A 24,264-nucleotide genomic window follows, 5' to 3' on the forward strand; every position below is an offset into this window, starting at 1 on the left:
TATAGTCGTTCATGTACAATATATGTTTCTAACTTCATTATTTTATGCTATTTCTGATAGTTTGTGCCTTTCGTACCTATCCTGATGTGTAGAATATGAAAACAACACATTTTGTTCTAACATTGAAAATATATATACAGGGTGCATCAAAATAAACCGTTCAGAAGACAAGATAACACTTCGATTTCAGAAAGTTTTAAAAGTTTGATATAATTAGGTAGTTTCTCTTCGTGTTACGTAAAAATACACATATGTGATCCTCGGGTGTCAGATGCAAGCAACCTAGTGGTGTGTCAGTGTAAGGAAATGCAGTGAAATATGCGTTATTTTGAAAAAAAAAGAATAAAGTAGTACCAAACATGGTAGATAATAAGGTACTTTGTTTTAGCCATAGGGACCCGGGTTTGTGACCGCTATGAGAGAAGTGCTTGTACTCGAGTTTAAGCTTTATTTCGCGAAAATATGTTAAATGGTTCTTAAGATATAGACCAAAACACATTATAATACACAACAATTAGTAACTATTCAATATGCACATAATGACATATAATATATTGTTAGACGGTTGCCAGCCAACATTTTTACGTGAAATAAGAAAATTAAAACAAAATTGAATAGCTCCGCGGTAATTGGAATCAATTTTTGACAGAAGGTGTGCTTCATGTGATCTCATTGAAAAGGAAAGGGTTATAGTCGTTCATGTAGAATATATGTTTCTAACTTCATTATTTTATCCTCTTTCTGACAATTTGTGCCTTTCGTACCTATCCTGATGTGTAGAATATGAAAACAACACATTTTGTTCTAACATTGAAAATATATATACAGGGTGCATCAAAATAAACCGTTGCAGAAGACAAGATAACACTTCGATTTCAGAAAGTTTTAAAAGTTTGATATAATTAGGTAGTTTCTCTTTGTGTTACGTAAAAATACACACATGTTATCCTCAGGTGTCATATGCAAGCAACCTAGTGGTGTGTCAGTGTAGGGATGTGCATTGAAATATGCGATATTTTGGAAAAAATAATAAAGTAGTACCAAACATGGTAGAGAATAAGGTACTTTGTTTTAGCCATAGGGACTCCGGTTGGCGAGCACGATGATAGAAATGCTTTTACTCGCGTTTGAGCTTTATTTCGTGAAGATATGTTAAATGGTTCTTATGATATAGACCAAAACACATTATCATACACAACAATTTGTAACAATTCAATATGCACATAATGACATATAATATATTGTTAGACGGTTGCCAGCCAACATTTTTACCAGAAATACGAAAATTAAAACAAAATTGAATAGCTCCGTGGTAATTGGAATCAATTTTTGACAGAAGGTGTGCATCATGTGATCTCATTGAAAAGGTAAGGGTTATAGTCTTTCATGTAGAATATATGTTTCTAACTTCATTATTTTATGCTCTTTCTGCTAATTTGTGCCTTTCGTACCTATCCTGATGTGTAGAATATGAAAACAACATATTTTGTTCTTACATTGAAAATATATATACAGGGTGCATCAAAATAAACCGTTGCAGAAGACACGATAACATTTCGATTTCAGAAAGTTTTAAAAGGTTGATATAATTACGTAGTTTCTCTTCGTGTTATGTGAAAATATACATATGTGATCCTCGTGTGTCAGATGCAAGCAACCTAGTGGTGTGTCAGTGTAGGGAAATGCAGTGAAATATGCGTTATTTTGAAAAGAAGAATAAAGTAGCACCAAACATGGTAGAGAATAAGGTACTTTGTTTCAGCCATAGGGACCCGGGTTCGCGACCGCTATGAGAGAAGTGCTTGTACTCGCTTTAAAGCTTTATTTCGTGAAAATATGTTAAATGGTTCTTAAGATATAGACCAAAACAGATTATAATACACGACAATTAGTAACAATTCAATATGCACATAATGACATATAATATATTGTTAGACGGTTGCCAGCCAACATTTTTACGTGAAATAAGAAAATTAAAACAAAATTGAATAGCTCCGTGGTAATTGGAATCAATTTTTGACAGAAGGTGTGCGTCATGTGATCTCATTGAAAAGGTAAGGGTTATAGTCGTTCATGTAGAATATATGTTTCTAACTTCATTATTTTATGCTCTTTCTGCTAATTTGTGCCTTTCGTACCTATCCTTATGTGTAGAATATGAAAACAACATATTTTGTTCTTACATTGAAAATATATATACAGGGTGCATCAAAATAAACCGTTGCAGAAGACAAGATAACACTTCGATTTCAGAAAGTTTTAAAAGTTTGATATAATTAGGTAGTTTCTCTTTGTGTTACGTAAAAATATACATATGTGATCCTCGGGTGTCATATGCAAGCAACCTATTGGTGTGTCAGTGTAGGGAAATGCAGTGAAATATGCGTTATTTTGAAAAAAAAGAATAAAGTAGCACCAAACATGGTAGAGAATAAGGTACTTTGTTTCAGCCATAGGGACCCGGGTTCGCGACCGCTATGAGAGAAGTGCTTGTACTCGCGTTTGAGCTTTATTTCGTGAAAATATGTTAAATGGTTCTTAAGATATAGACCAAAACAGATTATAATACACGACAATTAGTAACAATTCAATATGCACATAAGGACACTTAATATATTATTAGACGGTTGCCAGCCAACATTTTTACGTGAAATAAGAAAATTAAAACAAAATTGAATAGCTCCGTGGTAATTGGAATCAATTTTTGACAGAAGGTGTGCGTCATGTGATCTCATTGAAAAGGTAAGGGTTATAGTCGTTCATGTAGAATATATGTTTCTAACTTCATTATTTTATGCTCTTTCTGCTAATTTGTGCCTTTCGTACCTATCCTTATGTGTAGAATATGAAAACAACATATTTTGTTCTTACATTGAAAATATATATACAGGGTGCATCAAAATAAACCGTTGCAGAAGACAAGATAACACTTCGATTTCAGAAAGTTTTAAAAGTTTGATATAATTAGGTAGTTTCTCTTTGTGTTACGTAAAAATATACATATGTGATCCTCGGGTGTCATATACAAGCAACCTAGTGGTGTGTCAGTGTAGGGAAATGCAGTGAAATATGCGTTATTTTGAAAAAAAAAGAATAAAGTAGTACCAAACATGGTAGATAATGAGGTACTTTGTTTTAGGCATGGGGACCCGGGTTTGCGACCGCTATGAGAGAAGTGCTTGTACTCGAGTTTAAGCTTTATTTCGCAAAATATGTTAAATGGTTCTTAAGATATAGACCAAAACACATTATAATACACAACAATTAGTAACAATTCAATATGCACATAATGACATATAATATATTGTTAGACGGTTGCCAGCCAACATTTTTACGTGAAATAAGAAAATTAAAACAAAATTGAATAGCTCCGCGGTAATTGGAATCAATTTTTGACAGAAGGTGTGCTTCATGTGATCTCATTGAAAAGGAAAGGGTTATAGTCGTTCATGTAGAATATATGTTTCTAACTTCATTATTTTATCCTCTTTCTGACAATTTGTGCCTTTCGTACCTATCCTGATGTGTAGAATATGAAAACAACACATTTTGTTCTAGCATTGAAAATATATATACAGGGTGCATCAAAATAAACCGTTGCAGAAGACAAGATAACACTTCGATTTCAGAAAGTTTTAAAAGTTTGATATAATTAGGTAGTTTCTCTTTGTGTTACGTAAAAATACACACATGTTATCCTCAGGTGTCATATGCAAGCAACCTAGTGGTGTGTCAGTGTAGGGATGTGCATTGAAATATGCGATATTTTGGAAAAAATAATAAAGTAGTACCAAACATGGTAGAGAATAAGGTACTTTGTTTTAGCCATAGGGACTCCGGTTGGCGAGCACGATGATAGAAATGCTTTTACTCGCGTTTGAGCTTTATTTCGTGAAGATATGTTAAATGGTTCTTATGATATAGACCAAAACACATTATCATACACAACAATTTGTAACAATTCAATATGCACATAATGACATATAATATATTGTTAGACGGTTGCCAGCCAACATTTTTACGTGAAATAAGAAAATTAAAACAAAATTGAATAGCTCCGTGGTAATTGGAATCAATTTTTGACAGAAGGTGTGCATCATGTGATCTCATTGAAAAGGTAAGGGTTATAGTCTTTCAAGTACAATATATGTTTCTACCTTCATTATTTTATGCTCTTTCTGCTAATTTGTGCATTTCGTACCTATCCTGATGTGTAGAATATGAAAACAACATATTTTGTTCTAACATTGAAAATATATATACAGGGTGCATCAAAATAAACCGTTGCAGAAGACACGATAACATTTCGATTTCAGAAAGTTTTAAAAGGTTGATATAATTAGGTAGTTTCTCTTCGTGTTACGTGAAAATACACATATGTGATCCTCGTGTGTCAGATGCAAGCAACCTAGTGGTGTGTCAGTGTAGGGAAATGCAGTGAAATATGCGTTATTTTGAAAAAAATGATAAAGTAGTACAAAACATGGTAGATAATAAGGTACTTTGTTTTAGCCATAGGGACCGGGTTTACGACCGCTACGAGAGAAGTGCTTGTACTCGAGTTTGAGCTTTATTTCGTGAAAATATGTTAAATGGTTCTTAAGATATAGACCAAAACACATTATAATACACAACAATTAGTAACAATTCAATATGCACATAATGACATATAATATATTGTTAGACGGTTGCCAGCCAACATTTTTACGTGAAATAAGAAAATTAAAACAAAATTGAATAGCTCCGCGGTAATTGGAATCAATTTTTGACAGAAGGTGTGCTTCATTTGATCTCATTGAAAAGGAAAGGGTTATAGTCGTTCATGTAGAATATATGTTTCTAACTTCATTATTTTATCCTCTTTCTGACAATTTGTGCCTTTCGTACCTATCCTGATGTGTAGAATATGAAAACAACACATTTTGTTCTAACATTGAAAATATATATACAGGGTGCATCAAAATAAACCGTTGCAGAAGACAAGATAACACTTCGATTTCAGAAAGTTTTAAAAGTTTGATATAATTAGGTAGTTTCTCTTTGTGTTACGTAAAAATACACACATGTTATCCTCAGGTGTCATATGCAAGCAACCTAGTGGTGTGTCAGTGTAGGGATGTGCATTGAAATATGCGATATTTTGGAAAAAATAATAAAGTAGTACCAAACATGGTAGAGAATAAGGTACTTTGTTTTAGCCATAGGGACTCCGGTTGGCGAGCACGATGATAGAAATGCTTTTACTCGCGTTTGAGCTTTATTTCGTGAAGATATGTTAAATGGTTCTTATGATATAGACCAAAACACATTATCATACACAACAATTTGTAACAATTCAATATGCACATAATGACATATAATATATTGTTAGACGGTTGCCAGCCAACATTTTTACGTGAAATAAGAAAATTAAAACAAAATTGAATAGCTCCGTGGTAATTGGAATCAATTTTTGACAGAAGGTGTGCATCATGTGATCTCATTGAAAAGGTAAGGGTTATAGTCTTTCAAGTACATTATATGTTTCTACCTTCATTATTTTATGCTCTTTCTGCTAATTTGTGCATTTCGTACCTATCCTGATGTGTAGAATGTGAAAACAACATATTTTGTTCTAACATTGAAAATATATATACAGGGTGCATCAAAATAAACCGTTGCAGAAGACACGATAACATTTCGATTTCAGAAAGTTTTAAAAGGTTGATATAATTAGGTAGTTTCTCTTTGTGTTACGTGAAAATACACATATGTGATCCTCGTGTGTCAGATGCAAGCAACCTAGTGGTGTGTCAGTGTAGGGAAATGCAGTGAAATATGCGTTATTTTGAAAAAAATGATAAAGTAGTACAAAACATGGTAGATAATAAGGTACTTTGTTTTAGCCATAGGGACCGGGTTTACGACCGCTACGAGAGAAGTGCTTGTACTCGAGTTTGAGCTTTATTTCGTGAAAATATGTTAAATGGTTCTTAAGATATAGACCAAAACACATTATAATACACAACAATTAGTAACAATTCAATATGCACATAACGACATATAATATATTGTTAGACGGTTGCCAGCCAACATTTTTACGTGAAATAAGAAAATTAAAACAAAATTGAATAGCTCCGTGGTAATTGGAATCAATTTTTGACAGAAGGTGTGCTTCATGTGATCTTATTGAAAAGGAAAGGGTTATAGTCGTTCATGTACAATATATGTTTCTAACTTCATTATTTTATGCTATTTCTGACAATTTGTGCCTTTCGTACCTATCCTGATGTGTAGAATATGAAAACAACACATTTTGTTCTAACATTGAAAATATATATACAGGGTGCATCAAAATAAACCGTTGCAGAAGACAAGATAACACTTCAATTTCAGATAGTTTTAAAAGTTTGATATAATTAGGTAGTTTCTCTTTGTGTTACGTAAAAATATACATATGTGATCCTCTGGTGTCATATGCAAGCAACCTATTGGTGTGTCAGTGTAGGGAAATGCAGTGAAATATGCGTTATTTTGAAAAGAAGAATAAAGTAGCACCAAACATGGTAGAGAATAAGGTACTTTGTTTCAGCCATAGGGACCCGGGTTCGCGACCGCTATGATAGAAGTGCTTGTACTCGCGTTTAAGCTTTATTTCGTGAAAATATGTTAAATGGTTCTTAAGATATAGACCAAAACAGATTATAATACACGACAATTAGTAACAATTCAATATGCACGTAATGACATATAATATATTGTTAGACGGTTGCCAGCCAACATTTTTACCAGAAATAAGAAAATTAAAGCAAAATTGAATAGCTCCGTGGTAATTGGAATCAATTTTTGACAGAAGGTGTGCATCATGTGATCTCATTGAAAAGGTAAGGGTTATAGTCTTTCATGTAGAATATATGTTTCTAACTTCATTATTTTATCCTCTTTCTGACAAATTGTGCCTTTCGTACCTATCCTGATGTGTAGAATATGAAAACAACACATTTTGTTCTAACATTGAAAATATATATACGGGGTGCATCAAAATAAACCGTTGCAGAAGACAAGATAACACTTCGATTTCAGAAAGTTTTAAAAGTTTGAAATAATTAGGTAGTTTCTCTTCGTGTTACGTAAAAATACACATATGTGATCCTCGTGTGTCAAATGCAAGCAACCTAGTGGTGTGTCAGTGTAGGGAAATGCAGTGAAATATGCGTTTTTTTGAAAAAAATAATAAAGTAGTACCAAACATGGTAGATAATGAGGTACTTTGTTTTAGCCATAGGGACCCGGGTTCGCGACCGCTATGAGAGAAGTGCTTGTACTCGAGTTTGAGCTTTATTTCGTGAAAATATGTTAAATGGTTCTTAAGATATAGACCAAAACATATTATAATACACAACAATTAGTAACAATTCAATATGCACATAATGACATATAATATATTGTTAGACGGTTGCCAGCCAACATTTTTACGTGAAATAAGAAAATTAAAACAAAATTGAATAGCTCCGTGGTAATTGGAATCAATTTTTGACAGAAGGTGTGCGTCATGTGATCTCATTGAAAAGGTAAGGGTTATAGTCGTTCATGTAGAATATATGTTTCTAACTTCATTATTTTATGCTCTTTCTGCTAATTTGTGCCTTTCGTACATTTCCTGATGTGTAGAATATGAAAACAACATATTTTGTTCTTACATTGAAAATGTGTATACAGGATGCATCAAAATAAAACGTTGCAGAAGACAAGATAACACTTCAATTTCAGATAGTTTTAAAAGTTTGATATAATTAGGTAGTTTCTCTTTGTGTTACGTAAAAATATACATATGTGATCCTCTGGTGTCATATGCAAGCAACCTATTGGTGTGTCAGTGTAGGGAAATGCAGTGAAATATGCGTTATTTTGAAAAGAAGAATAAAGTAGCACCAAACATGGTAGAGAATAAGGTACTTTGTTTCAGCCATAGGGACCCGGGTTCGCGACCGCTATGATAGAAGTGCTTGTACTCGCGTTTAAGCTTTATTTCGTGAAAATATGTTAAATGGTTCTTAAGATATAGACCAAAACAGATTATAATACACGACAATTAGTAACAATTCAATATGCACATAATGACATATAATATATTGTTAGACGGTTGCCAGCCAACATTTTTACGTGAAATAAGAAAATTAAAACAAAATTGAATAGCTCCGTGGTAATTGGAATCAATTTTTGACAGAAGGTTTGCGTCATGTGATCTCATTGAAAAGGTAAGGGTTATAGTCGTTCATGTAGAATATATGTTTCTAACTTCATTATTTTATGCTCTTTCTGCTAATTTGTGCCTTTCGTACCTATCCTTATGTGTAGAATATGAAAACAACATATTTTGTTCTTACATTGAAAATATATATACAGGGTGCATCAAAATAAACCGTTGCAGAAGACAAGATAACACTTCGATTTCAGAAAGTTTTAAAAGTTTGATATAATTAGGTAGTTTCTCTTTGTGTTACGTAAAAATATACATATGTGATCCTCGGGTGTCATATGCAAGCAACCTATTGGTGTGTCAGTGTAGGGAAATGCAGTGAAATATGCGTTATTTTGAAAAAAAGAATAAAGTAGCACCAAACATGGTAGAGAATAAGGTACTTTGTTTCAGCCATAGGGACCCGGGTTTGCGACCGCTATGAGAGAAGTGCTTGTACTCGAGTTTAAGCTTTATTTCGCAAAATATGTTAAATGGTTCTTAAGATATAGACCAAAACACATTATAATACACAACAATTAGTAACAATTCAATATGCACATAATGACATATAATATATTGTTAGACGGTTGCCAGCCAACATTTTTACTTGAAATAAGAAAATTAAAAAAAAATTGAATAGCTCCGTGGTAATTGGAATCAATTTTTGACAGAAGGTGTGCATCATGTGATCTCATTGAAAAGGTAAGGGTTATAGTCTTTCAAGTACAATATATGTTTCTACCTTCATTATTTTATGCTCTTTCTGCTAATTTGTGCCTTTCGTACCTATCCTGATGTGTAGAATATGAAAACAACATATTTTGTTCTAACATTGAAAATATATATACAGGGTGCATCAAAATAAACCGTTGCAGAAGACACGATAACATTTCGATTTCAGAAAGTTTTAAAAGGTTGATATAATTAGGTAGTTTCTCTTCGTGTTACGTGAAAATACACATATGTGATCCTCGTGTGTCAGATGCAAGCAACCTAGTGGTGTGTCAGTGTAGGGAAATGCAGTGAAATATGCGTTATTTGGAAAAAAATGATAAAGTAGTACAAAACATGGTAGATAATAAGGTACTTTGTTTTAGCCATAGGGACCGGGTTTACGACCGCTACGAGAGAAGTGCTTGTACTCGAGTTTGAGCTTTATTTCGTGAAAATATGTTAAATGGTTCTTAAGATATAGACCAAAACACATTATAATACACAACAATTAGTAACAATTCAATATGCACATAACGACATATAATATATTGTTAGACGGTTGCCAGCCAACATTTTTACGTGAAATAAGAAAATTAAAACAAAATTGAATAGCTCCGTGGTAATTGGAATCAATTTTTGACAGAAGGTGTGCTTCATGTGATCTTATTGAAAAGGAAAGGGTTAATGTCGTTCATGTACAATATATGTTTCTAACTTCATTATTTTATGGTATTTCTGATAGTTTGTGCCTTTCGTACCTATCCTGATGTGTAGAATATGAAAACAACACATTTTGTTCTAACATTGAAAATATATATACAGGGTGCATCAAAATAAACCGTTCAGAAGACAAGATAACACTTCGATTTCAGAAAGTTTTAAAAGTTTGATATAATTAGGTAGTTTCTCTTCGTGTTACGTAAAAATACACATATGTGATCCTCGGGTGTCAGATGCAAGCAACCTAGTGGTGTGTCAGTGTAAGGAAATGCAGTGAAATATGCGTTATTTTGAAAAAAAAGAATAAAGTAGTACCAAACATGGTAGATAATAAGGTACTTTGTTTTAGCCATAGGGACCCGGGTTTGTGACCGCTATGAGAGAAGTGCTTGTACTCGAGTTTAAGCTTTATTTCGCGAAAATATGTTAAATGGTTCTTAAGATATAGACCAAAACACATTATAATACACAACAATTAGTAACTATTCAATATGCACATAATGACATATAATATATTGTTAGACGGTTGCCAGCCAACATTTTTACGTGAAATAAGAAAATTAAAACAAAATTGAATAGCTCCGCGGTAATTGGAATCAATTTTTGACAGAAGGTGTGCTTCATGTGATCTCATTGAAAAGGAAAGGGTTATAGTCGTTCATGTAGAATATATGTTTCTAACTTCATTATTTTATCCTCTTTCTGACAATTTGTGCCTTTCGTACCTATCCTGATGTGTAGAATATGAAAACAACACATTTTGTTCTAACATTGAAAATATATATACAGGGTGCATCAAAATAAACCGTTGCAGAAGACAAGATAACACTTCGATTTCAGAAAGTTTTAAAAGTTTGATATAATTAGGTAGTTTCTCTTCGTGTTACGTAAAAATACACACATGTTATCCTCAGGTGTCATATGCAAGCAACCTAGTGGTGTGTCAGTGTAGGGATGTGCATTGAAATATGCGATATTTTGGAAAAAATAATAAAGTAGTACCAAACATGGTAGAGAATAAGGTACTTTGTTTTAGCCATAGGGACTCCGGTTGGCGAGCACGATGATAGAAATGCTTTTACTCGCGTTTGAGCTTTATTTCGTGAAGATATGTTAAATGGTTCTTAAGATATAGACCAAAACACATTATCATACACAACAATTTGTAACAATTCAATATGCACATAATGACATATAATATATTGTTAGACGGTTGCCAGCCAACATTTTTACCAGAAATACGAAAATTAAAACAAAATTGAATAGCTCCGTGGTAATTGGAATCAATTTTTGACAGAAGGTGTGCATCATGTGATCTCATTGAAAAGGTAAGGATTATAGTCTTTCATGTAGAATATATGTTTCTAACTTCATTATTTTATGCTCTTTCTGCTAATTTGTGCCTTTCGTACCTATCCTGATGTGTAGAATATGAAAACAACATATTTTGTTCTAAAATTGAAAATATATATACAGGGTGCTTCAAAATAAACCGTTGCAGAAGACACGATAACATTTCGATTTCAGAAAGTTTTAAAAGGTTGATATAATTAGATAGTTTCTCTTCGTGTTACGTGAAAATACACATATGTGATCCTCGTGTGTCAGATGCAAGCAACCTAGTGGTGTGTCAGTGTAGGGAAATGCAGTGAAATATGCGTTATTTTGAAAAAAATAATAAAGTAGTACCAAACATGGTAGATAATAAGGTACTTTGTTTTAGCCATAGGGACCCGGGTTTGCGACTGCTATGAGAGAAGTGCTTGTACTCGAGTTTGAGCTTTATTTCGTGAAAATATGTTAAATGGTTCTTAAGATATAGACCAAAACACATTATAATACACAACAATTAGTAACAATTCAATATGCACATAATGACATATAATATATTGTTAGACGGTTGCCAGCCAACATTTTTACGTGAAATAAGAAAATTAAAACAAAATTGAATAGCTCCGTGGTAATTGGAATCAATTTTTGACAGAAGGTGTGCTTCATGTGATCTCATTGAAAAGGTAAGGGTTATAGTCGTTCATGTAGAAAATATGTTTCTAACTTCATTATTTTATGCTCTTTCTGCTAATTTGTGCCTTTCGTACCTATCCTGATGTGTAGAATATGAAAACAACATATTTTGTTCTTACATTGAAAATATATATACAGGATGCATCAAAATAAAACGTTGCTGAAGACAAGATAACACTTCAATTTCAGATAGTTTTAAAAGTTTGATATAATTAGGTAGTTTCTCTTTGTGTTACGTAAAAATATACATATGTGATCCTCTGGTGTCATATGCAAGCAACCTATTGGTGTGTCAGTGTAGGGAAATGCAGTGAAATATGCGTTATTTTGAAAAGAAGAATAAAATAGCACCAAACATGGTAGAGAATAAGGTACTTTGTTTCAGCCATAGGGACCCGGGTTCGCGACCGCTATGATAGAAGTGCTTGTACTCGCGTTTAAGCTTTATTTCGTGAAAATATGTTAAATGGTTCTTAAGATATAGACCAAAACAGATTATAATACACGACAATTAGTAACAATTCAATATGCACATAATGACATATAATATATTGTTAGACGGTTGCCAGCCAACATTTTTACGTGAAATAAGAAAATTAAAACAAAATTGAATAGCTCCGTGGTAATTGGAATCAATTTTTGACAGAAGGTGTGCGTCATGTGATCTCATTGAAAAGGTAAGGGTTATAGTCGTTCATGTAGAATATATGTTTCTAACTTCATTATTTTATGCTCTTTCTGCTAATTTGTGCCTTTCGTACCTATCCTTATGTGTAGAATATGAAAACAACATATTTTGTTCTTACATTGAAAATATATATACAGGGTGCATCAAAATAAACCGTTGCAGAAGTCAAGATAACACTTCGATTTCAGAAAGTTTTAAAAGTTTGATATAATTAGGTAGTTTCTCTTTGTGTTACGTAAAAATATACATATGTGATCCTCGGGTGTCATATGCAAGCAACCTAGTGGTGTGTCAGTGTAGGGATGTGCATTGAAATATGCGATATTTTGGAAAAAATAATAAAGTAGTACCAAACATGGTAGAGAATAAGGTACTTAGTTTTAGCCATAGGGACTCCGGTTGGCGACCACGATGATAGAAATGCTTTTACTCGCGTCTGAGCTTTATTTCGTGAAGATATGTTAAATGGTTCTTAAGATATAGACCAAAACACATTATCATACACAACAATTTGTAACAATTCAATGTGCACATAATGACATATAATATATTGTTAGACGGTTGCCAGCCAACATTTTTACGTGAAATAAGAAAATTAAAACAAAATTGAATAGCTCCGCGGTAATTGGAATCAATTTTTGACAGAAGGTGTGCTTCATGTGATATCATTGAAAAGGAAAGGGTTATAGTCGTTCATGTAGAATATATGTTTCTAACTTCATTATTTTATCCTCTTTCTGACAATTTGTGCCTTTCGTACCTATCCTGATGTGTAGAATATGAAAACAACACATTTTGTTCTAACATTGAAAATATATATACAGGGTGCATCAAAATAAACCGTTGCAGAAGACAAGATAACACTTCGATTTCAGAAAGTTTTAAAAGTTTGATCTAATTAGGTAGTTTCTCTTCGTGTTACGTAAAAATACACACATGTTATCCTCAGGTGTCATATGCAAGCAACCTAGTGGTGTGTCAGTTTAGGGATGTGCATTGAAATATGCGATATTTTGGAAAAAATAATAAAGTAGTACCAAACATGGTAGAGAATAAGGTACTTTGTTTTAGCCATAGGGACTCCGGTTGGCGACCACGATGATAGAAATGCTTGTACTCGAGTTTGAGCTTTATTTCGTGAAGATATGTTAAATGGTTCTTAAGATATAGACCAAAACACATTATCATACACAACAATTTGTAACAATTCAATATGCACATAATGACATATAATATATTATTAAACGGTTGCCAGCCAACATTTTTACCAGAAATAAGAAAATTAAAGCAAAATTGAATAGCTCCGTGGTAATTGGAATCAATTTTTGACAGAAGGTGTGCATCATGTGATCTCATTGAAAAGGTAAGGGTTATAGTCTTTCATGTAGAATATATGTTTCTAACTTCATTATTTTATGCTCTTTCTGCTAATTTGTGCATTTCGTACCTATCCTGATGTGTAGAATATGAAATGAACATATTTTGTTCTAACATTGAAAATATATATACGGGGTGCATCAAAATAAACCGTTGCAGAAGACAAGATAACACTTCGATTTCAGAAAGTTTTAAAAGTTTGAAATAATTAGGTAGTTTCTCTTCGTGTTACGTAAAAATACACATATGTGATCCTCGTGTGTCAAATGCAAGCAACCTAGTGGTGTGTCAGTGTAGGGAAATGCAGTGAAATATGCGTTTTTTTGAAAAAAATAATAAAGTAGTACCAAACATGGTAGATAATGAGGTACTTTGTTTTAGCCATAGGGACCCGGGTTCGCGACCGCTATGAAAGAAGTGCTTGTACTCGAGTTTGAGCTTTATTTCGTGAAAATATGTTAAATGGTTCTTAAGATATAGACCAAAACATATTATAATACACAACAATTAGTAACAATTCAATATGCACATAATGACATATAATATATTGTTAGACGGTTGCCAGCCAACATTTTTACGTGAAATAAGAAAATTAAAACAAAATTGAATAGCTCCGTGGTAATTGGAATCAATTTTTGACAGAAGGTGTGCGTCATGTGATCTCATTGAAAAGGTAAGGGTTATAGTCGTTCATGTAGAATATATGTTTCTAACTTCATTATTTTATGCTCTTTCTGCTAATTTGTGCCTTTCGTACCTATCCTGATGTGTAGAATATGAAAACAACATATTTTGTTCTTACATTGAAAATATATATACAGGATGCATCAAAATAAAACGTTGCAGAAGACAAGATAACACTTCAATTTCAGATAGTTTTAAAAGTTTGATATAATTAGGTAGTTTCTCTTTGTGTTACGTAAAAATATACATATGTGATCCTCTGGTGTCATATGCAAGCAACCTATTGGTGTGTCAGTGTAGGGAAATGCAGTGAAATATGCGTTATTTTGAAAAGAAGAATAAAGTAGCACCAAACATGGTAGAGAATAAGGTACTTTGTTTCAGCCATAGGGACCCGGGTTCGCGACCGCTATGATAGAAGTGCTTGTACTCGCGTTTAAGCTTTATTTCGTGAAAATATGTTAAATGGTTCTTAAGATATAGACCAAAACAGATTATAATACACGACAATTAGTAACAATTCAATATGCACATAATGACAAATAATATATTGTTAGACGGTTGCCAGCCAACATTTTTACGTGAAATAAGAAAATTAAAACAAAATTGAATAGCTCCGTGGTAATTGGAATCAATTTTTGACAGAAGGTGTGCGTCATGTGATCTCATTGAAAAGGTAAGGGTTATAGTCGTTCATGTAGAATATATGTTTCTAACTTCATTATTTTATGCTCTTTCTGCTAATTTGTGCCTTTCGTACCTATCCTGATGTGTAGAATATGAAAACAACATATTTTGTTCTTACATTGAAAATATATATACAGGATGCATCAAAATAAAACGTTGCAGAAGACAAGATAACACTTCAATTTCAGATAGTTTTAAAAGTTTGATATAATTAGGTAGTTTCTCTTTGTGTTACGTAAAAATATACATATGTGATCCTCGGGTGTCATATGCAAGCAACCTAGTGGTGTGTCAGTGTAGGGATGTGCATTGAAATATGCGATATTTTGGAAAAAATAATAAAGTAGTACCAAACATGGTAGAGAATAAGGTACTTAGTTTTAGCCATAGGGACTCCGGTTGGCGACCACGATGATAGAAATGCTTTTACTCGCGTTTGAGCTTTATTTCGTGAAGATATGTTAAATGGTTCTTAAGATATAGACCAAAACACATTATCATACACAACAATTTGTAACAATTCAATGTGCACATAATGACATATAATATATTGTTAGACGGTTGCCAGCCAACATTTTTACGTGAAATAAGAAAATTAAAACAAAATTGAATAGCTCCGCGGTAATTGGAATCAATTTTTGACAGAAGGTGTGCTTCATGTGATATCATTGAAAAGGAAAGGGTTATAGTCGTTCATGTAGAATATATGTTTCTAACTTCATTATTTTATCCTCTTTCTGACAATTTGTGCCTTTCGTACCTATCCTGATGTGTAGAATATGAAAACAACACATTTTGTTCTAACATTGAAAATATATATACAGGGTGCATCAAAATAAACCGTTGCAGAAGACAAGATAACACTTCGATTTCAGAAAGTTTTAAAAGTTTGATATAATTAGGTAGTTTCTCTTCGTGTTACGTAAAAATACACACATGTTATCCTCAGGTGTCATATGCAAGCAACCTAGTGGTGTGTCAGTTTAGGGATGTGCATTGAAATATGCGATATTTTGGAAAAAATAATAAAGTAGTACCAAACATGGTAGAGAATAAGGTACTTTGTTTTAGCCATAGGGACTCCGGTTGGCGACCACGATGATAGAAATGCTTGTACTCGAGTTTGAGCTTTATTTCGTGAAGATATGTTAAATGGTTCTTAAGATATAGACCAAAACACATTATCATACACAACAATTTGTAACAATTCAATATGCACATAATGACATATAATATATTATTAAACGGTTGCCAGCCAACATTTTTACCAGAAATAAGAAAATTAAAACAAAATTGAATAGCTCCGTGGTAATTGGAATCAATTTTTGACAGAAGGTGTGCTTCATGTGATCTCATTGAAAAGGTAAGGGTTATAGTCTTTCAAGTACAATATATGTTTCTAACTTCATTATTTTATGCTCTTTCTGCTAATTTGTGCCTTTCGTACCTATCCTGATGTGTAGAATATGAAAACAACATATTTTGTTCTAACATTGAAAATATATATACAGGGTGCATCAAAATAAACCGTTGCAGAAGACACGATAACATTTCGATTTCAGAAAGTTTTAAAAGTTTGATATAATTAGGTAGTTTCTCTTCGTGTTACGTGAAAATACACATATGTGATCCTCGTGTGTCAGATGCAAGCAACCTAGTGGTGTGTCAGTGTAGGGAAATGCAGTGAAATATGCGTTATTTTGAAAAAAAGAATAAAGTAGTACCAAACATGGTAGAGAATAGGGTACTTTGTTTCAGCAATATTGACAAGGGTTTGCGACCGCTATGAGAGAAGTGCTTCTACTCGAGCTTGAGCTTTATTTCGTGAAAATATGTTAAATGGTTCTTAAGATATAGACCAAAACACATTATAATACACAACAATTAGTAACAATTCAATATGCACATAATGACATATAATACATTGTTAGACGGTTGCCAGCCAACATTTTTACGTGAAATAAGAAAATTAAAACAAAATTGAATAGCTCCGTGGTAATTGGAATCAATTTTTGACAGAAGGTGTGATTCATGTGATCTCATTGAAAAGGAAAGGGTTATAGTCGTTCATGTACAATATATGTTTCTAACTTCATTATTTTATGCTCTTTCTGATAGTTTGTGCCTTTCGTACCTATTCTGATGTGTAGAATATGAAAACAACACATTTTGTTCTAACATTGAAAATATATATACAGGGTGCATCAAAATAAACCGTTGCAGAAGACAAGATAACACTTCGATTTCAGAAAGTTTTAAAAGTTTGATATAATTAGGTAGTTTCTCTTTGTGTTACGTAAAAATATACATATGTGATCCTCTGGTGTCATATGCAAGCAACCTATTGGTGTGTCAGTGTAGGGAAATGCAGTGAAATATGCGTTATTTTGAAAAGAAGAATAAAGTAGCACCAAACATGGTAGAGAATAAGGTACTTTGTTTCAGCCATAGGGACCCGGGTTCGCGACCGCTATGATAGAAGTGCTTGTACTCGCGTTTAAGCTTTATTTCGTGAAAATATGTTAAATGGTTCTTAAGATATAGACCAAAACAGAATATAATACACGACAATTAGTAACAATTCAATATGCACATAATGACATATAATATATTGTTAGACGGTTGCCAGCCAACATTTTTACGTGAAATAAGAAAATTAAAACAAAATTGAATAGCTCCGTGGTAATTGGAATCAATTTTTGACAGAAGGTGTGCGTCATGTGATCTCATTGAAAAGGTAAGGGTTATAGTCGTTCATGTAGAATATATGTTTCTAACTTCATTATTTTATGCTCTTTCTGCTAATTTGTGCCTTTCGTACCTATCCTTATGTGTAGAATATGAAAACAACATATTTTGTTCTTACATTGAAAATATATATACAGGGTGCATCAAAATAAACCGTTGCAGAAGTCAAGATAACACTTCGATTTCAGAAAGTTTTAAAAGTTTGATATAATTAGGTAGTTTCTCTTTGTGTTACGTAAAAATATACATATGTGATCCTCGGGTGTCATATGCAAGCAACCTAGTGGTGTGTCAGTGTAGGGATGTGCATTGAAATATGCGATATTTTGGAAAAAATAATAAAGTAGTACCAAACATGGTAGAGAATAAGGTACTTAGTTTTAGCCATAGGGACTCCGGTTGGCGACCACGATGATAGAAATGCTTTTACTCGCGTCTGAGCTTTATTTCGTGAAGATATGTTAAATGGTTCTTAAGATATAGACCAAAACACATTATCATACACAACAATTTGTAACAATTCAATGTGCACATAATGACATATAATATATTGTTAGACGGTTGCCAGCCAACATTTTTACGTGAAATAAGAAAATTAAAACAAAATTGAATAGCTCCGCGGTAATTGGAATCAATTTTTGACAGAAGGTGTGCTTCATGTGATATCATTGAAAAGGAAAGGGTTATAGTCGTTCATGTAGAATATATGTTTCTAACTTCATTATTTTATCCTCTTTCTGACAATTTGTGCCTTTCGTACCTATCCTGATGTGTAGAATATGAAAACAACACATTTTGTTCTAACATTGAAAATATATATACAGGGTGCATCAAAATAAACCGTTGCAGAAGACAAGATAACACTTCGATTTCAGAAAGTTTTAAAAGTTTGATATAATTAGGTAGTTTCTCTTCGTGTTACGTAAAAATACACACATGTTATCCTCAGGTGTCATATGCAAGCAACCTAGTGGTGTGTCAGTTTAGGGATGTGCATTGAAATATGTGATATTTTGGAAAAAATAATAAAGTAGTACCAAACATGGTAGAGAATAAGGTACTTTGTTTTAGCCATAGGGACTCCGGTTGGCGACCACGATGATAGAAATGCTTGTACTCGAGTTTGAGCTTTATTTCGTGAAGATATGTTAAATGGTTCTTAAGATATAGACCAAAACACATTATCATACACAACAATTTGTAACAATTCAATATGCACATAATGACATATAATATATTATTAAACGGTTGCCAGCCAACATTTTTACCAGAAATAAGAAAATTAAAGCAAAATTGAATAGCTCCGTGGTAATTGGAATCAATTTTTGACAGAAGGTGTGCATCATGTGATCTCATTGAAAAGGTAAGGGTTATAGTCTTTCATGTAGAATATATGTTTCTAACTTCATTATTTTATGCTCTTTCTGCTAATTTGTGCATTTCGTACCTATCCTGATGTGTAGAATATGAAATGAACATATTTTGTTCTAACATTGAAAATATATATACGGGGTGCATCAAAATAAACCGTTGCAGAAGACAAGATAACACTTCGATTTCAGAAAGTTTTAAAAGTTTGAAATAATTAGGTAGTTTCTCTTCGTGTTACGTAAAAATACACATATGTGATCCTCGTGTGTCAAATGCAAGCAACCTAGTGGTGTGTCAGTGTAGGGAAATGCAGTGAAATATGCGTTTTTTTGAAAAAAATAATAAAGTAGTACCAAACATGGTAGATAATGAGGTACTTTGTTTTAGCCATAGGGACCCGGGTTCGCGACCGCTATGAAAGAAGTGCTTGTACTCGAGTTTGAGCTTTATTTCGTGAAAATATGTTAAATGGTTCTTAAGATATAGACCAAAACATATTATAATACACAACAATTAGTAACAATTCAATATGCACATAATGACATATAATATATTGTTAGACGGTTGCCAGCCAACATTTTTACGTGAAATAAGAAAATTAAAACAAAATTGAATAGCTCCGTGGTAATTGGAATCAATTTTTGACAGAAGGTGTGCGTCATGTGATCTCATTGAAAAGGTAAGGGTTATAGTCGTTCATGTAGAATATATGTTTCTAACTTCATTATTTTATGCTCTTTCTGCTAATTTGTGCCTTTCGTACCTATCCTTATGTGTAGAATATGAAAACAACATATTTTGTTCTTACATTGAAAATATATATACAGGGTGCATCAAAATAAACCGTTGCAGAAGACAAGATAACACTTCGATTTCAGAAAGTTTTAAAAGTTTGATATAATTAGGTAGTTTCTCTTTGTTTTACGTAAAAATATACATATGTGATCCTCTGGTGTCATATGCAAGCAACCTATTGGTGTGTCAGTGTAGGGAAATGCAGTGAAATATGCGTTATTTTGAAAAGAAGAATAAAGTAGCACCAAACATGGTAGAGAATAAGGTACTTTGTTTCAGCCATAGGGACCCGGGTTCGCGACCGCTATGATAGAAGTGCTTGTACTCGCGTTTAAGCTTTATTTCGTGAAAATATGTTAAATGGTTCTTAAAATATAGACCAAAACAGATTATAATACACGACAATTAGTAACAATTCAATATGCACATAATGACAAATAATATATTGTTAGACGGTTGCCAGCCAACATTTTTACGTGAAATAAGAAAATTAAAACAAAATTGAATAGCTCCGTGGTAATTGGAATCAATTTTTGACAGAAGGTGTGCGTCATGTGATCTCATTGAAAAGGTAAGGGTTATAGTCGTTCATGTAGAATATATGTTTCTAACTTCATTATTTTATGCTCTTTCTGCTAATTTGTGCCTTTCGTACCTATCCTTATGTGTAGAATATGAAAACAACATATTTTGTTCTTACATTGAAAATATATATACAGGGTGCATCAAAATAAACCGTTGCAGAAGACAAGATAACACTTCGATTTCAGAAAGTTTTAAAAGTTTGATATAATTAGGTAGTTTCTCTTTGTTTTACGTAAAAATATACATATGTGATCCTCGGGTGTCATATGCAAGCAACCTAGTGGTGTGTCAGTGTAGGGATGTGCATTGAAATATGCGATATTTTGGAAAAAATAATAAAGTAGTACCAAACATGGTAGAGAATAAGGTACTTAGTTTTAGCCATAGGGACTCCGGTTGGCGACCACGATGATAGAAATGCTTTTACTCGCGTTTGAGCTTTATTTCGTGAAGATATGTTAAATGGTTCTTAAGATATAGACCAAAACACATTATCATACACAACAATTTGTAACAATTCAATGTGCACATAATGACATATAATATATTGTTAGACGGTTGCCAGCCAACATTTTTACGTGAAATAAGAAAATTAAAACAAAATTGAATAGCTCCGCGGTAATTGGAATCAATTTTTGACAGAAGGTGTGCTTCATGTGATATCATTGAAAAGGAAAGGGTTATAGTCGTTCATGTAGAATATATGTTTCTAACTTCATTATTTTATCCTCTTTCTGACAATTTGTGCCTTTCGTACCTATCCTGATGTGTAGAATATGAAAACAACACATTTTGTTCTAACATTGAAAATATATATACAGGGTGCATCAAAATAAACCGTTGCAGAAGACAAGATAACACTTCGATTTCAGAAAGTTTTAAAAGTTTGATATAATTAGGTAGTTTCTCTTCGTGTTACGTAAAAATACACACATGTTATCCTCAGGTGTCATATGCAAGCAACCTAGTGGTGTGTCAGTTTAGGGATGTGCATTGAAATATGCGATATTTTGGAAAAAATAATAAAGTAGTACCAAACATGGTAGAGAATAAGGTACTTTGTTTTAGCCATAGGGACTCCGGTTGGCGACCACGATGATAGAAATGCTTGTACTCGAGTTTGAGCTTTATTTCGTGAAGATATGTTAAATGGTTCTTAAGATATAGACCAAAACACATTATCATACACAACAATTTGTAACAATTCAATATGCACATAATGACATATAATATATTATTAAACGGTTGCCAGCCAACATTTTTACCAGAAATAAGAAAATTAAAACAAAATTGAATAGCTCCGTGGTAATTGGAATCAATTTTTGATAGAAGGTGTGCTTCATGTGATCTCATTGAAAAGGTAAGGGTTATAGTCTTTCAAGTACAATATATGTTTCTAACTTCATTATTTTATGCTCTTTCTGCTAATTTGTGCCTTTCGTACCTATCCTGATGTGTAGAATATGAAAACAACATATTTTGTTCTAACATTGAAAATATATATACAGGGTGCATCAAAATAAACCGTTGCAGAAGACACGATAACATTTCGATTTCAGAAAGTTTTAAAAGTTTGATATAATTAGGTAGTTTCTCTTCGTGTTACGTGAAAATACACATATGTGATCCTCGTGTGTCAGATGCAAGCAACCTAGTGGTGTGTCAGTGTAGGGAAATGCAGTGAAATATGCGTTATTTTGAAAAAAAGAATAAAGTAGTACCAAACATGGTAGAGAATAGGGTACTTTGTTTCAGCCATATTGACAAGGGTTTGCGACCGCTATGAGAGAAGTGCTTCTACTCGAGCTTGAGCTTTATTTCGTGAAAATATGTTAAATGGTTCTTAAGATATAGACCAAAACACATTATAATACACAACAATTAGTAACAATTCAATATGCACATAATGACATATAATACATTGTTAGACGGTTGCCAGCCAACATTTTTACGTGAAATAAGAAAATTAAAACAAAATTGAATAGCTCCGTGGTAATTGGAATCAATTTTTGACAGAAGGTGTGATTCATGTGATCTCATTGAAAAGGAAAGGGTTATAGTCGTTCATGTACAATATATGTTTCTAACTTCATTATTTTATGCTCTTTCTGATAGTTTGTGCCTTTCGTACCTATTCTGATGTGTAGAATATGAAAACAACACATTTTGTTCTAACATTGAAAATATATATACAGGGTGCATCAAAATAAACCGTTGCAGAAGACAAGATAACACTTCGATTTCAGAAAGTTTTAAAAGTTTGATATAATTAGGTAGTTTCTTTTCGTGTTACGTAAAAATACACATATGTTATCCACAGGTGTCATACGCAAGCAACCTAGTGGTGTGTCAGTGTAGGGAAGTGCATTGAAATATGCGATATTTTGGAAAAAATAATAAAGTAGTACCAAACATGGTAGAGAATAAGGTACTTTGTTTTAGCCATAGGGACTCCGGTTGGCGACCACGATGATAGAAAAGCTTTTACTCGCGTTTGAGCTTTATTTCGTGAAGATATGTTAAATGGTTCTTAAGATATAGACCAAAACACATTATCATACACAACAATTTGTAACAATTCAATGTGCACATAATGACATATAATATATTGTTAGACGGTTGCCAGCCAACATTTTTACCAGAAATAAGAAAATTAAAACAAAATTGAATAGCTCCGTGGTAATTGGAATCAATTTTTGACAGAAGGTGTGCATCATGTGATCTCATTGAAAAGGTAAGTGTTATAGTCTTTCATGTAGAATATATGTTTCTAACTTCATTATTTTATGCTCTTTCTGCTAATTTGTGCATTTCGTACCTATCCTGATGTGTAGAATATGAAATGAACATATTTTGTTCTAACATTGAAAATATATATACAGGGTGCATCAAAATAAACCATTGCAGAAGACAAGATAACACTTCGATTTCAGAAAGTTTTAAAAGTTTGATATAATTAGGTAGTTTCTCTTCGTGTTACGTAAAAATACACATATGTGATCCTCGGGTGTCATATGCAAGCAACCTAGTGGTGTGTCAGTGTAGGGAAATGCAGTGAAATATGCGTTATTTTGAAAAAAAGAATAAAGTAGTATCAAACATGGTAGAGAATAAGGTACTTCGTTTCAGCCATATTGACACGGGTTTGCGACCGCTATGAAAGAAGTGCTTCTACTCGAGCTTGAGCTTTATTTCGTGAAAATATGTTAAATGGTTCTTAAGATATAGACCAAAACACATTATAATACACAAAAATTAGTAACAATTCAATATGCACATAATGACATATAATACATTGTTAGACGGTTGCCAGCCAACATTTTTACGTGAAATAAGAAAATTAAAACAAAATTGAGTAGCTCCGTGGTAATTGGAATTAAGTTTTGACAGAAGGTGTGATTCATGTGATCTCATTGAAAAGGAAAGGGTTATAGTCGTTCATGTACAATATATGTTTCTAACTTCATTATTTTATGCTCTTTCTGACAGTTTGTGACTTTCGTACCTATTCTGATGTGTAGAATATGAAAACAACACATTTTGTTCTAACATTGAAAATATATATACAGGGTGCATCAAAATAAACGGTTGCAGAAGACAAGATAACACTTCGATTTCAGAAAGTTTTAAAAGTTTGATATAATTAGGT

This window comes from Thermobia domestica, chromosome 9 (assembly GCF_964235325.1).
Source record: "Thermobia domestica chromosome 9, izTheDome1.hap1.1, whole genome shotgun sequence".
Classification (NCBI taxonomy): Eukaryota; Metazoa; Arthropoda; class Insecta; order Zygentoma; family Lepismatidae; genus Thermobia; species Thermobia domestica.